At 40.9% G+C, this 15,791-nt stretch overlaps 1 protein-coding gene across 1 annotated transcript in view; it reads right to left on the bottom strand.

The window, feature by feature from the left end:
- LOC127683492 (rho GTPase-activating protein 20-like) overlaps positions 1-15,791 on the bottom strand; it is a 785,040-nt gene that overhangs the window by 644,856 nt on the left and 124,393 nt on the right. The gene's annotated exons all lie outside the window — the stretch shown is intronic.

The raw sequence follows: 15,791 nt of genomic DNA, 5'->3' as shown, positions 1-15,791 counted from the left end.
CTATTATCCTTTGCAGGACTGTATTTTTGGAAAGATATTGTGTAAATTTCATTTTGTTGTGGAATATCTTGGTTTCTCTATTGTAATTGAGAGTTTTGCTGGGTATAGTAGACTTGACTGGCATTTGTCTTCCCTTAGGGTCTGTATGACATCTGCCCAGTTGTCTCTATGATCCTGTGATTCCAAGATCCTTTGATCCTGAGACCCTTGGTGTTAGAGCTCCTGGGAGTCAAGCTGCATCTAGGATCCTGAAATCCTGGTGTGGCCAAGCTCTTGAGATCCTGTAATCCTGTGCCTGTTAGAGAACCTATGATCCTGGGCATGTTACAGCACCAAGGAGTCTGGATGATGTGGGACTGGGTGTGGAGATAACACCAAATGTCTGTTCAGGGCACTGACTCAGACCAGAAGGAACCTGTGCTACTGGCTGAGCATGGGGTGGGTGTTTGTGAGGGGTTTTGGGGGTGGGGGCTTGTTGTGTTTCCTGAGTCCCTGGATTTAGCTGGTCCCTGTAACCCATGGTTTTAGTGCGTTGGGGTGTTGGGACAGATGTTGTGGCCTCCTCACCTATGAACCTGGGAATATTAAAGTACCTAGGAGTCTATTCCTCTGGATGTTTTGGGACTGGGTGTGGAGCTAGTGCACAAGTTCTGTTCCTATTCTCTCTCTCTCTCTCTCTCTCTCTCTCTCTCTCTCTCTCTCTCTCTCACTACATATAGTCATTATTTACATTTCAAGGGTTTTCCTCTTTCCTTGTCACTCTCCTCTAAAATCCCACAACTCATCTCTCCAACCCCTGTTCCCCAATCAACCCTCTCCCACTTCCCTGTCCTGGTATTTCCCTACACTGCTGCATCTAGCCTTCCCAGGACCAAGGGCCTCTTCTCCCTTTGATGTCCAACAAGGCCATCCTCTGCTGCCTATGCATCTGGAGCCATGGGAAACTCCATGTGTACTCTTTGGTTGATGGTTTTGTTTCTGGGAGCTCTGGGAGTACTGGTTGGTTCATATTGTTGTTCCTCCTATGGTGCTGCAAACCCCTTCAGCTCCTTGGGTGCTATCTGTAGTTCCTCCATTGGGGGCGGTTGTGATTGAAGATGTGATCAGTTCCAGCTTCCTGCTGCAGCCTCCACACCTGTCACTTGCTGCCATGCCTCCCTGCCATGATGGCCTCTATTCCTCTGTAACTATAAGTCAAGGAAACACTCTTCTGTAAGCTGTTTTGCTCATAGTATTTTATCTGTGATTGAAAAGTATAGAAATATATGTATATAAATTCTGACATTAAAATATAGAAAGCAAAGAAGTATCTCTGAGAGTTTCTCTGACAAGACCAACTGAGCCACAGACATGTGGTTCAATGTGACTCACTGGCATGCTCCATAAGGAGTCTGATTCCTGAGGAAATATTACTGAACTAAATGACCTGACCATTGATCCCTGATGCCCCAAAACAAGTTCCCATTCTAGGGAAACAGTCTTACACTTTCTTACTATGTATTTTGGTCCTAGACCTTTTCTGAGCCTGTTCTTTCTTCAACAAATAGTCACTTTCCCAGTGAATTTTTTTGATAAAATATAAGATTTATTCAGAAAAACACTCAGATACAATTCAAAGCTTACAAATACATTTAGAATACAATCGAAAAACAAGTATAGATAGTTTTTAAATATACTGAAGATTATCATCTAACCTGTGTGTGAAAAAATTGAGGATATATAGGATAATTGGTAATATTGAAGATTTTTGGAAAAAAAAACTCAGAGAAAATAATAGGGATATAAATACATTTAGGAGATAATTAAAAATGAAGTGGAAACATTGTCTGATAAAACTGAAGATTTTCATATAACATGTTTCATAAAATTGATGATTACATAAGATAATAGATAATATAATTTTTTGGAAGAAAGTCAGATACAGTGATAGGCATACAAAAGCATATAGAAGATAATTGAAAAAGAAAGTGGCAACATTTTTAGATAATACTGAAGATTTACATCTAACTTGTGTGTGAAAAAATTGTGGATTATATTGGACAGTTCATAATATTGAAGATTTTTTTGGAAAAAATTGAGATAAAATTATAGGCATATAAATAGATTTACAATATAATTTATAAATGAAGTGGAAACATTTTCTGTTAAAACTGAAGATTTTCATATAATTTATGTATCACAAAATTGAGGATTATGTAGAATTACTGATAATATAAAAATTTTGGAAAAACATTCAGATAAAATGCTAGGAATACAAATTCATTTAGAATATAAATGAAAACAGAGTGGAGATATTTTCTGAAAAAAGCTGAAGATTTTCATGAAACATATGTATGATAAAATTGAGGATTATAGAGGATAACTGTTAATATTGAAGATTTTTTTGGAAAAAAATCAGAAAATATAATAGACATATAAATACATTTAGGATATAAGTGAAAAATGAAGTGGAACATTTTCTGATAAAACTGAGACTTTTCATATACATATGTATCATAACATTAAGGATTACATAAGATAATTGATAATATTGAAAATTTTTAATAAAAAACTCAGATAAAATGATAGGCATACAAATGCATTTAGAATATAGAGGAAAAAGGAAGCGGAGACATTGTCTGATTAAACTGAAGATTTTCATAAAACATGTATGATGAAATTGAGGATTACATAGTGTTATTGATAAAATCGAGGGTTTATTTATAAAAACACTCAGATATAAAATAGGATAATTTATAATTTATAAAATAATTTATAAATTAATATTTTTGAAAATGCTCTGATACAAATCTAGGCATACAAATGCATTTAGAATATAAATGAAAAATGAAGTGGTGGTATTATCTGGAAAAACAAGATTTTCATTCAACATATGTATGATAAAATTGATGATTACATAGTGTTTTTGATAAAATTGAAAAATTCTGAGCCTGTTCTTTCTTCAACAAATAGTCACTTTCCCAGTGATTTTTTTTTTAATATAATTTTTGGAGATTGGTTTTCTGACACAATTACATAATTTCTCCTGTACTTTTTCCTCCCTCTAACCTTCTCTCTTTCTCTCTGTCTCTCTCTCTCCCTCTCTCTCTCTCTCTCTCTCTCTCTTTGTGTGTGTGTGTGTGTGTGTGCGTGTGTATGTGGTTATGTGTGTGTTTAAGTGTGTGTGTATGTGTGTGCTCAAATGTAAATACAGTCTGCTTGGTTTATATGTCACTTTTATGTGTGTGTTTTAGGGCTGATCATTTGCTCTTGGGTAACCAGTTGATGTGGTCTTTCCTTGTGAAGAAGATTCCATTCCATTCCTTGCTGCCTGAGGTTCTTTGTGTAGGGTTGAAGGCTCCTAAGCTGTACCTGTTTCATGTTAGCAGTCTATTGATGCCATCCTTGTTCATGTCTTGTTTAATCAGCCACAGTGATGATACCTCATGGCTGTAGCTTCTGGATTTCAAGGAGTAACTGTGCCACAGAAAATTCCCTGCTCCTCTTACTCTTACAGTCCTTGGCCCCTCTTCCATAAACTCTTCAAATCTTAAGTGCAGGCATTATATTGTAGATGTAGCAACTGGAACTGGGCTCCACAGCTTTACATTTTGATTAGTTATGATTTTCTGTGTTGATCTTTGTCTGCTGCAAAGGTAAGTTTCTTTGACAATGGGACAATATCACAGAGTATCCTGCATCTGTATTGGGGATGGAGCAGAGGCAAGAAGGGAAGGAAGCCTGTGAGGATAGGTTAAAACAGCTTGTTTATTCACAGTAAAACAGTATATGGCAAGAAGGGCTAGCATTCTAATGTCTACAAACACTGGGGTGTGCGCTCCTGTGTGCATGTGCACACACATTTCACTAACTTCCGGTCTGGCCGTTATTGTAGCCTTGGTAGCGGGTGCAAGCATGCTTCCTCGGGCATGTACACACACACACACACACACACACACACACACACACGTTTCACTAACCTCCAGTCTGGCCCGTTTTTGTAGCCTTGGTTGATGGTGGATGCACCAGGTAAAGTCCTCGACTTTTTCTTTTTTCTTTGGATCCCAGCTGGGGCTCTTCATGATGTCGTCCATTTCATTCGGCAGGGCAGCGGGCAGCTTGAGTAGGCTCTGGTCTCCTCTCTCAGCATTACAGCATCTCCATAGGGCTCCAGAAAACAAGCAAGTTGTCTTGGTGGCCACACCAGATTGTTATATGTGAGTACAATGTATCAATTTTCAGACATAGTAAATATGGCTGAGAGGTGGCTCCCTGCAACCCTGTTCCTTACACAGAGATACCTGCACACCCACGTTCACTACAATATTATTAACCACAATAACTGAGATCTCAAACCAGTTTATGTGTTCACAAAGAAAGACCAGGGACCTACATAAAGATACAGGTTTCTGTTTTGTTTTGTTTTGTTTTGTTTTGTTTTGTGTTGTTGGTTTTTTTTTTTTTTTTTCTGTTTCAATCATCCTTGTTTTACAGAGAACTTAGGTCTAGAGAAAGGTCAGATACACCCAACATTCTGCACACACCTAATGGTACAACCAGTACCTTTCAAATGGAGAATATAACAGTTTTCAGAATCAATGGCTGGGGAAAGCACGTACCTAGAACCCCACCCACTGTGTGTATTTGTATGGGGAAATATGTTTTGGCAAATTGAAGTGCTCTGGATTTGAGGCACTGCCTGATGCCCATAGTGCAGGCATCCAAGTCACTTCATAAAAATGGTCATACACCAGGCTGAAAGCCATTGGACCTCACTTCACTACCCATTTCTACCACTTGCTTAGGACTTTTCATGTGGCCTGCTTGTCTACAGAACACCATGGATATCTGGCTTGCTATCAAGTCCAATGTTGGATATGTGGGTTTCAGATGTGCACGAGATTGCCTTCAGCTGTGAATTTGACAGTTGTAGAGGTGCCACATGGCAATTTTAAGTAACCAAACATCTGGAAAATGGTATCCAGAAGAGGAGAAACTCTTTTTGTTGTTGTTGTATTGTTTTTCCTTTTCTGTTCTTTCTTTCTTTCTTTCTTTCTTTCTTTCTTTCTTTCTTTCTTTCTTTCTTTCTTTTTTTTTTGTTTTTTTTGTTTGTTTTTTGTTTTTTTTTTTTGTTTTGTTTTTCGAGACATGGTTTCTCTGTAAAGCCCTGGCTGTCCTGGAACCCACTCTGTAGACTAGGCTGGCCTTGAACTCAGAAATCTGCCTCCCAAGTGCTGGGATTAAATGTATGTGGCACCTCTGCCTGGCAAGGAGAAACTCACCATTTAGGTGATAGTCACAATGTTCATGGTGAATCCAAGTGAATTCTAGGAACAGAATTCTGACCAATATAGTCAAGAAAAAGCTACTGAGTGCTTGTTTTGTGTGGTTCTAGAGAACTAGTGGAAGCAAGACAAACTAATGTATGCAGAGGAGGATGGGCATGACTGTGGTCTCCACAGCAGTAGGAAGGTCTTCAATGAAGACCAGTGCATAAAGCACCCAGTACAAAGGCCACAATTGCCTAATTGTTACCACTGTTTTTTTTTTTTTATTGAACATTGTTCTCCCTATGTCCCTAACCTCAGCTGTGCAGTCACCTCTACCTACACTGGATTCTTTGTATCCTAGAACATGTTAATATGCTTCAGTCTCAGGACCTTTGTGCACAGTAGTCTCTGGTGTCAGGTTATACAAGAGCTCTGTGTTCTTTTCCTTCACCCTCCATACTCCCCAATCTGTGCTTCCTACTCCCCACTGAATAGCTAAACTTTCAGGAACTAGTTAGATATGCAATCTCATTTTTCTTTGCTAGACCTTTCCCAGACTTCTGCATTTTGTGCTTGTGCTTAGCTCAAGCATCAGAACCAGCCTTCAAGTCAGAAAACAGAAGGCCCATGTGCGAGCCTGGAATGCCCCAGCAGTGTGGATGCTTGGCTCCTATTCCACACCTTGCAGGAGCTAGTGTCTTTTCAGACATATCCCAGGAAGCAGGCCTGCTCTGTTGACAGTCTTCAGAGGTAAGGTGCCTGGGAAAAGTCACAGTCATAAGCAAGATAAAGCATGTGACCTCTTAAGGGCACTTGGACCTGTGAAGCAGAGGACTGCCAATGGTCCAGCCCATGTCCTTATAACAGAGGATAAAACCATCCTAAGAGACATTTTCTTGGAGCAGTTGGAGATAGCCAAGGCAAAACATGCTAGAGGTAGAGAAGGAAGAGAAAATGCTAGTAGAAGACTTGCTGCTAAACATGGAGCCAGTTCTATATTTATTAACCCATAAGCCCAGGTTTTTACCTTTCTTCCTCTGTGTGCAGGCACTGCTAATAATAGGGATACTTAGAATCTGGCTTTTTGGCTGGGCACTTAAGGCTTTGTAGAGCCTGTTTTTATCTATCTCATTTTACTGCATCCTCCTTAAAGTATACAGTAGTAGTCCCCAAAGGTTGTGTGTTCCAATAACCTGGGGTTTGATTGTCTTATAACTTGTGAGTCCAAGACCATTCCTGAGAACAACTAAGTCATCATATTGGGGGTTCAATGTTGCTCACTAGAGGTAAAAGATTCATATAAGCTCCAGTCACACTTGATATGTTTTCAGGCTTCTGTGTTCTTGTGGCATTGCTGATGGACAGTGATTTGGCTGTGTGCAAGCAGTAGCTCTGCATCTGGTACAGGTCAGTAAAGCTTGTCTTGAAGCTTCTCCATGCATTCAGCAGCCCTAGGCTCTCTCATTTTTCTGAGAGTAACATCTCTCCCAATGTAAGCTTTCAAGTTGATGACATCAGCCATTTTGATCCCATGCCATTTTGCAAATGACTGTCCCCTATTTCTTTTCACTTCTGAAGTGTGTGTGTCAAAACAAATCCCATGGTTTTTGTGTTAGTGATGGGGTTGAAGACTAGTCATATAATCAAACTCAAATTGTTTACCATTGAGAGAGGTATTTAAGAGTAGAAGACATGGTTTTCAGGTGGTTACAGCCTAAAATCTAAACATAATTCAGGGATAGAACTATAATTTCTTTTTTTTATTCGATATATTTTTTATTTACATTTCAAATGATTTCCCCTTTTCTAGCCCCCCACTCCCCGAAAGTCCAGTAAGCCCCCTTCTCTCCCCCTGTCCTCCCACCCACCCCTTCCCACTTCCCCGTTCTGGTTTTGCCAAATACTGCTTCACTGAGTCTTTCCAGAACCAGGGGCCACTCCTCCTTTCTTCTTGTACCTCATTTGATGTGTGGATTATGTTTTGGGTATTCCAGTTTTCTAGGTTAATATCCACTTATTAGTGAGTGCATACCATGATTCACCTTTTGAGTCTGGGTTACCTCACTTAGTATGATGTTCTCTAGCTCCATCCATTTGCCTAAGAATTTCATGAATTCATTGTTTCTAATGGCTGAATAGTATTCCATTGTGTAGATATACCACATTTTTTGCATCCACTCTTCTGTTGAGGGATACCTGGGTTCTTTCCAGCATCTGGCAATTATAAATAGGGCTGCTATGAACATAGTAGAGCATGTATCCTTATTACATGGTGGGGAATCCTCTGGGTATATGCCCAGGAATGGTATAGCAGGATCTTCTGGAAGTGAGGTGCCCAGTTTTCGGAGGAACCGCCAGACTGATGATGATAGAATTCTTTATCTACTTGACAAACTTCTGTTAGTTTTTCTTTCTTTTTCTCGTATGTAGTATCCCTCCTTTTATTGGTGTTTTCCATTCATTATCCTTTGAAGGGCTGAATTTGTGGAAATATACTGTGTACATTTGTTTTTGTCATGAAATACCTTGGCTTCTCCATCTATGGTAAATGAGAAATTTACTGGATTAAGCAGTTTCGGTTTGCATTTGTGTTCCCTTAGGGAATGTAAGACATCTGCCCAGGCTCTTTTGGCTTTCATAGTCTCTGGTGAGAAGTCCAGTGTAATTCTATTAAACCTACTTCTATATTTTACTTGACTTTTTCCTTTACTTCTTTTAATATTCTTGCTTTATTAGTACATTTGGTGTTTTAATTACTATGTGACGGGAGTAATTTCTTTTCTGGTCAAATCTATTTGGAATTCTGTAGGCTTCTTGTATGTTCAGGGGCATCTTTTTCTTTAGGTTAGGGAAGTTTTCTTCTATAATTGTGTTGACCCTTTAAGTTGGAAATCTTCACTCTATTCTATACCTTAGGTTTGGTCTTCTCATTTTGTCCTGGATTTCCTGGAAGTTTTGGGTCAGGAGCTTTTTGCATTATTTATTTCCTTTGACTGTTGTATCAATGCTTTCTTTTTTTTTCATTCTTTTTTTTTTATTCGATATAATTTATTTACATTTCAAATGATTTCCCCTTTTCTAGCCCCCCCCCCACTCCCCGAAAGTCCCGTAAGCCCCCTACTCTTCCCCTGTCCTCCCTCCCACCCCTTCCCAGTTCCCTGTTCTGGTTTTGCCGAATACTGTTTCACTGAGTCTTTCGAGAACCAGGGACCACTCCTGCTTTCTTCTTGTATCTCATTTGATGTGTGGATTATGTTTTGGGTATTCCAGTTTTCTAGGTTAATAACCACTTATTAGTGAGTGCATACCATGATTCACCTTTTGAGTCTGGGTTACCTCACTTAGTATGATGTTCTCTAGCTCCATCCATTTGCCTAAGAATTTCATGAATTCATTGTTTCTAATGGCTGAATAGTACTCCATTGTGTAGATATACCACATTTTTTGTATCCACTCTTCTGTTGAGGGATACCTGGGTTCTTTCCAGCATCTGGCAATTATAAATAGGGCTGCTATGAACATAGTAGAGCATGTATCATTATTACATGGTGGGGAATCCTCTGGGTATATGCCCAGGAGTGGTATAGCAGGATCTTCTGGAAGTGAGGTGCCCAGTTTTCAGAGGAACCGCCAGACTGCTTTCCAGAGTGGTTGTACCAATTTGCAACCCCACCAGCAGTGGAGGAGTGTTCCTCTTTCTCCGCACCCTCTCCAACACCTGCTGTCTCCTGAATTTTTAATCTTAGCCATTCTGACTGGTGTAAGATGAAATCTTAGGGTTGTTTTGATTTGCATTTCCCTAATGACTAATGAAGTTGAGCATTTTTTAAGATGCTTCTCCGCCATCCGAAGTTCTTCAGGTGAGAATTCTTTGTTTAACTCTGTACCCCATTTTTTAATAGGGTTGTTTGGTTTTCTGGAGTCTAACTTCTTGAGTTCTTTATATATATTGGATATTAGCCCTCTATCTGATGTAGGATTGGTGAAGATCTTTTCCCAATTTGTTGGTTGCCGATCTGTCCTCTTGATGGTGTCCTTTGCCTTACAGAAACTCTGTAACCTTATGAGGTCCCATTTGTCAATTCTTGCTCTTAGGGCATACGCTATTGGTGTTCTGTTCAGAAACTTTCTCCCTGTACCGATGTCCTCAAGGGTCTTCCCCAGTTTCTTTTCTATTAGCTTCAGAGTGTCTGGCTTTATGTGGAGGTCCTTGATCCATTTGGATTTGAGCTTAGTACAAGGAGACAAGGATGGATCAATTCGCATTCTTCTGCATGCTGACCTCCAGTTGAACCAGCACCATTTGTTGAAAAGGCTATCTTTTTTCCATTGGATGTTTGCAGCCTCTTTGTCGAGGATCAAGTGGCCATAGGTGTGTGGGTTCATTTTTGGATCTTCAATCCTGTTCCATTGATCCTCCTGCCTGTCACTGTACCAATACCATGCAGTTTTTAACACTATTGCTCTGTAGTATTGCTTGAGGTCAGGGATACTGATTCCCCCAGATTTTCTTTTGTTGCTGAGAATAGTTTTAGCTATCCTGGGTTTTTTGTTGTTCCAGATGAATTTGATAATTGCTCTTTCTAACTCTGTGAAGAATTGAGTTGGGATTTTGATGGGTATTGCATTGAATCTGTATAGTGCTTTAGGCAAAATGGCCATTTTAACTATATTGATTCTACCGATCCATGAGCATGGGAGGTTTTCCCATTTTTTGAGGTCTTCTTCCATTTCCTTCTTCAGAGTCTTGAAGTTCTTGTCATACAGATCTTTCGCATGTTTGGTAAGAGTCACCCCAAGATACTTTATACTGTTTGTGGCTATTGTGAAGGGGGTCATTTCCCTAATTTCTTTCTCAGCCTGCTTATCCTTTGAGTATAGGAAGGCCACTGATTTGCTTGAGTTGATTTTGTAACCTGCCACTTTGCTGAAGTTGTTTATCAGCTGTAGGAGCTCTCTAGTGGAGTTCTTTGGGTCACTTAGGTAGACGATCATGTCGTCTGCAAATAATGATAGTTTGACTTCCTCCTTTCCAATTTGTATCCCTTTGACCTCCTTATGTTGTCGAATTGCCCGAGCTAGTACCTCAAGTACAATATTGAAAAGATAAGGAGAAAGGGGGCAGCCTTGTCTGGTCCCTGATTTCAGTGGGATTGCTTCAAGTTTCTCTCCGTTTAGTTTGATGCTGGCTACCGGTTTGCTGTATATTGCTTTTACTATGTTTAGGTATGGGCCTTGAATTCCTGTTCTCTCCAAGACTTTAAGCATGAAAGGATGCTGAATTTTGTCAAATGCTTTTTCAGCATCCAATGAAATGACCATGTGGTTTTGTTCTTTGAATTTGTTTATGTAGTGGATTGTATTGATGGATTTCCGTATATTGAACCAACCCTGCATTCCTGGGATAAAGCCTACTTGATCATGGTGGATGATCGTTTTGATGTGTTCTTGGATTCGGTTGGCAAGAATTTTATTGAGTATTTTTGCATCGATGTTCATAAGGGAAATTGGTCTGAAGTTCTCTTTCTTTGTTGGATCTTTGTGTGGCTTTGGTATCAGCGTAATTGTGGCTTCGTAGAAGGAATTGGGTAGTGTTCCTTCTGTTTCTATTTTGTGGAATAGTTTGAAGAGTATTGGTGTTAACTCTTCTTTGAAGGTCTGGTAGAATTCTGCACTGAAACCATCTGGTCCTGTGCTTTTTTTGGTTGGAAGACTTTCTATGACTCCTTCTATTTCTTTAGGCTTTATGGGACTGTTCAGATGGTCTAGTTGGTCCTGATTTAATTTTGGTATTTGGTATCTGTCAAGGAAATTGTCCATTTCCTCCAGATTCTCCAGTTGTGTTGAGTACAGGCTCTTGTAGTAGGATCTGATGATTTTTTGGATTTCCTCAGTTTCCGTTGTTATGTCTCCCTTTTCATTTCTAAGTTTGTTAATTTGGATACTTTCTCTGTGCCCTTTGGTCAGTCTGGCTAAGGGTTTATCTATCTTGTTGATTTTCTCAAAGAACCAGCTCCTGGTTTTGTTGATTTTTTGTATGGTTCTCTTTGTTTCTACTTGATTGATTTCGGCCCTGAGTTTGACGATTTCCTGGCTTCTACTCCTCCTGGGTGAAATAGCTTCTTTTTGTTCTAGGGCTTTCAGGTGTGTCATTAAGTTGGTAATGTATGCTCTCTCCATTTTCTTTTTGGAGGCACTCAGGGCTATGAGTTTTCCTCTTAGCACTGCTTTCATTGTGTCCCATAGATTTGGGTATGTTGTGTTTTCATTTTCATTGTGTTCTACAAAGTCTTTAATTTCTTTCTTTATTTCTTCCTTGACCAAGGTATCATTGAGTAGAGTATTGTTCAATTTCCACGTGTATGTGGGTTTTCTGTTGTTTCTGTTGCTATTGAAGACCACTTTTATTCCATAGTGATCAGATAGGAGGCATGGGATTAGTTCTATCTTCTTATATTTGTTGAGGTCTGTCTTGTGACCAATTATATGGTCGATTTTGGAGAAGGTACCATGAGGTGCTGAAAAAAAGGTATATTCTTTTGTTTTAGGATAGAATGTTCTATATATATCAGTTAAATCTAATTGGTCCAAAGCTTCCATTAGTTTCATTGTGTCCTTGTTTAGTTTCTGTTTTCCTGATCGGTCCATTGAAGAAAGTGCAGTGTTGAAGTCACCCACAATTATTGTGTTAGGTGCAATGTGTGCTTTGAGTTTTAATAAAGTTTCTTTTATGAAAAAGGGTGCCCTTGCATTTGGAGCATAGATGTTCAGGATTGAGAATTCTTCTTGTTGTATTTTTCCTTTGACCAGCAAGAAGTGTCCCTCAGAGTCTCTTTTGATGACTTTGGGTTGAAAGTCAATTTTATCTGATATTAAAATGGCTACTCCAGCTTGTTTCCTGAGACCATTTGCTTGTAAAATTGTCTTCCAGCCTTTTACTCTAAGGTAGTGTTTGTCTTTGACCCTGAGGTGTGTTTCCTGTAAGCAGCAAAATGTAGGGTCCTGTTTACGTATCCAGTCAGTTAGTCTGTGTCTTTTTATTGGGGCATTGAGTCCATTGATGTTAAGAGATATTAAGGAATAGTGATTGTTACTTCCTATCATTTTTGACGTTATTTTTTAAATTTGATTGCTTAACTTCTTTTGGGTTTGATGAAAGGTTACTATCTTGCTTTTTTCAGGGTGAAGTTTCCCTCCTTGTATTGGTGTTGTCCTCCTATTATCCTTTTTAGGGCTGGGTTTGTGGATAGATATTGGGTGAACTTGGTTTTGTCGTGAAATATCTTAGTTTCTCCATCTATGGTGATTGAGAGTTTTCCTGGATATAGTAGTTTTGGTTGGCATTTGTGTTCTCTTAGAGTCTGCATGAGATCTGCCCAGGACCTTCTAGCCTTCATAGTCTCAGGTGAAAAGTCTGCTGTGATTCTGATAGGTCTTCCTTTATATGTTACTTGGCCTTTTTCTCTTACTGCCTTTAATATTCTTTCTTTGTTTAGAACATTTGGTGTTTTGATTATTATGTGACGGGAAGTATTTCTGTTCTGGTCCAGTCTGTTTGGAGTTCTGTAGGCTTCTTGTATATTCATGGGCATTTCTCTCTTTAGGTTAGGGAAGTTTTCTTCCATAATTTTATTGAAGATATTTGCTGGCCCTTTAAGTTGTAAATCTTCACTCTCATCTATGCCTATAATCCTTAGGTTTGGTCTTCTCATTGTGTCCTGGATTTCCTGGATATTTTGGGTTACAAGCTTTTTGCATTTTGCATTTTCTTTAACTGTTGAGTCCATGGTTTCTATGGAATCTTCAGCATCTGAGATTCTTTCTTCTATTTCTTGTATTCTGTTGTTGATATTTGCATCTCTGTCCCCTGATTTCTTCCCAAGGCTTTCTATCTCCAAAGTTGTGTCCTTTTGAGTTTTCTTAGTTGTTTCTACTTCTGTTTTTAGATCCTGGATGGTTTTGCTTAGCTCCTTCACTTGCTTGTTTGTGCTTTCCTGTGATTCTTTAAGAGATTTTTGTGTTTTTTCTATCATGACCTCAGCCTGTTGACCAAAGTTCTCCTGTATTTCTTTAAGAGATTTTTGTGTTTCCTCTTTCATGACCTCAGCCTGTTGACCAAAGTTCTCCTGTATTTCTTTAAGTGTTTTTTGCATTTCCTCCTTGTTGGCTTTTGTATTCTCCTGGATTTCTTTCAATGATTTTTGTGTTTACCTTGCAAGGGCTTCTAACTTTTGATCCATTTTCTCCTGAATGTCCTTCATGTGTTCCTGTACCAGCATCATGACCAGTGATTTTAAATCCAAATCTTGTTTTACTGGTGTGATGGGGTATCCAGGACTTGCTGGTAGAGGAGAATTTGGTTCAGATTTTGCCATATTGCCTTGATTTTTGTTAGTGACGTTCCTGCGTTTGCCTTTTGCCATCTAGCTCTCACTGGTGTTACTTGGTCTTGTCAGTGCTGGACTCACCAGTGCAAGCTGCCCCTTCCCCGTTGGCCTCTGGTGCACAGCTTACACTCTGCACTGCCTGTAGACAGGGTGCTGTTGTCCAGGCTGTTCAGATCCCGAAGCAGGCACCTGAAGGCTCCCGCTGGGGCCCGCAGGATTTATTGGAGCACACCGACTTCTCCCAGCTGGCCGCCCGGAAGCCCCCACTAGCCTCTTGAGGGACCTGGAGATGTGGCGGCCACCCAGGCTGATCTGAAGCAGAGAGAGTTGACCTGAGGGCTTCTGCCTGAGGCCTTGCCCCAGATTGTGTCTGTGGGCCAGATGGAACCCGTGTGCACCCCCAGGGAGCTCCGAAGGTGTATGTTGCTGTGACCTCCCCTGTGTTCCGCTCACTCCGCTGGGCAGCCAATTTCCCCAACCGGGCTGGCGCACACTAGGTTAGCCTTGTCGCCCGGGCCCTGAGTCCAGGCAAACGCCTGGGAGGCCAAGGTCCGAGCAAAGTTCCCCTAGGGCTATGACTGTTATTTGGGTCCGCCAGGTGACCCGGATGGCGGGCATGCGCGTCCGCGCTCCCCGAAAGCAACGGGAGAGTCTGTTGTGCTAATAACCTCCTGGGCGGGTTGACACACAGATGGCCCACCAAGCCGCCCAGTTCTTGGGGTCAGTCCTGTGCCTTTTGGGGCCTAGACCCCCGTTTTGTTAGCCTCAGGCTACGCTTGTTAGCAGTCTCTGCCCTCCCGAGCACTCTGGCTCCTGTAGGCAAAATGGCGGCGCGTGCACCGGCCGGGGCAAAAAAAAAACTCCTGGCTGGGTTGGCGCCCCGATGGCCACTCGAACAGCCCAGGGCCTGGGTGCAGGCCAACGCCCGTCTGGCTCAGACCCCTGTGGTGTTGGGCCTAGGATTATGTTTGTGTACCTCAGTCTGACCGATCTCTGGAGCCCGGGATCAAGATGGAGGTGAGTCTCTCCTGACTGGCGGGAAGCCGAGTGTATCAATGCTTTCTATGGTATCTTCTACATCTGAGATTCTCCCTTCTATCTCTTGTATTTTGTTGTTGATGCTTGGATTCATGACTCCTGACTTCTTTCCTTAGTTGTCTATGTCCTGTGTTTTTTCCCTTTGTGATTTCATTATTGTTTCTATGTCCATCTTTAGATTGTGGCTGGTTTTGTTCAATTCCTTCACCCGTTTTTATTGTGTTTTCCCTTCTTTCTTCAAGGGATTCTTCCTGTTTACATGTGTTCTCCTGTATTTCTCTAAGGGCATTATTTATGTTCTTCTTGAAGCCCTCCATGAAGCCCTCCATCAGCATCATGACCTGAGATTTTAAATCCAAATCTTGCTTTCCTGGTGTATTGGGGTATCCAGGACTTGCTGTTGTGGAAGAATTGGGTTTGGATGGTTCCATATTGCCTTGATTTCTGTTAACAATGTTCCTACATTAGCCTTTTGCCATCTAGTTATCTCTGGTGTTAGTTGGTCCAGCTGTCTCTGCCTGGTGCTTGCCCCTCCTGTGTGCCTGCAAGCCTATCTCAGCAACCCTGGGTAACCTGCTTTTCCCTTGCACAGATTGCTGTAGAGCTGCTGAGTTCCTGGGGGCAGGTATTGTTTTGGCTGGGTGTGTCCCAAGTGATCCTCTACTCTGGTGATCCCTGCTTACTACACAGTCACAGGTGCAAAGATGGCAGTGTCACCCCTCTGATGTAAGGACTTCCTCTAACCCCCTAGTTGCAGGGTACCCCAGCAGGGTAGGTTCCCAGCTGTCTGGCTGTGGCACTTGTGGACTTCCTAGGTGCAGGTGGAGTCCTGGCCAGGTGTGTCCCAAGTGATCCTCTACTCTGGTGATCCCTGCTTACCACTTTGCCCCACAGTCATCAAAAGACACTTTCAATAGGACAAAATGAAAGTCTACTGATTTGGAAAAGATCTTCCCTAACCCTACATCTGATAGTGGGTTAATATCCTATATATATGTACACACACACACACAAACACACACACACACACACACACACACACACATATATCAAAAAGTTAAGACACCAATAACCCAAATAACCCAATTCATAAATGAGATAGAGACATAAACAAAAA

Source organism: Apodemus sylvaticus, chromosome 4 (assembly GCF_947179515.1).
Source record: "Apodemus sylvaticus chromosome 4, mApoSyl1.1, whole genome shotgun sequence".
Taxonomy (NCBI): domain Eukaryota; kingdom Metazoa; phylum Chordata; class Mammalia; order Rodentia; family Muridae; genus Apodemus; species Apodemus sylvaticus.
This window is presented reverse-complemented; position numbering and strand designations above follow the sequence as displayed.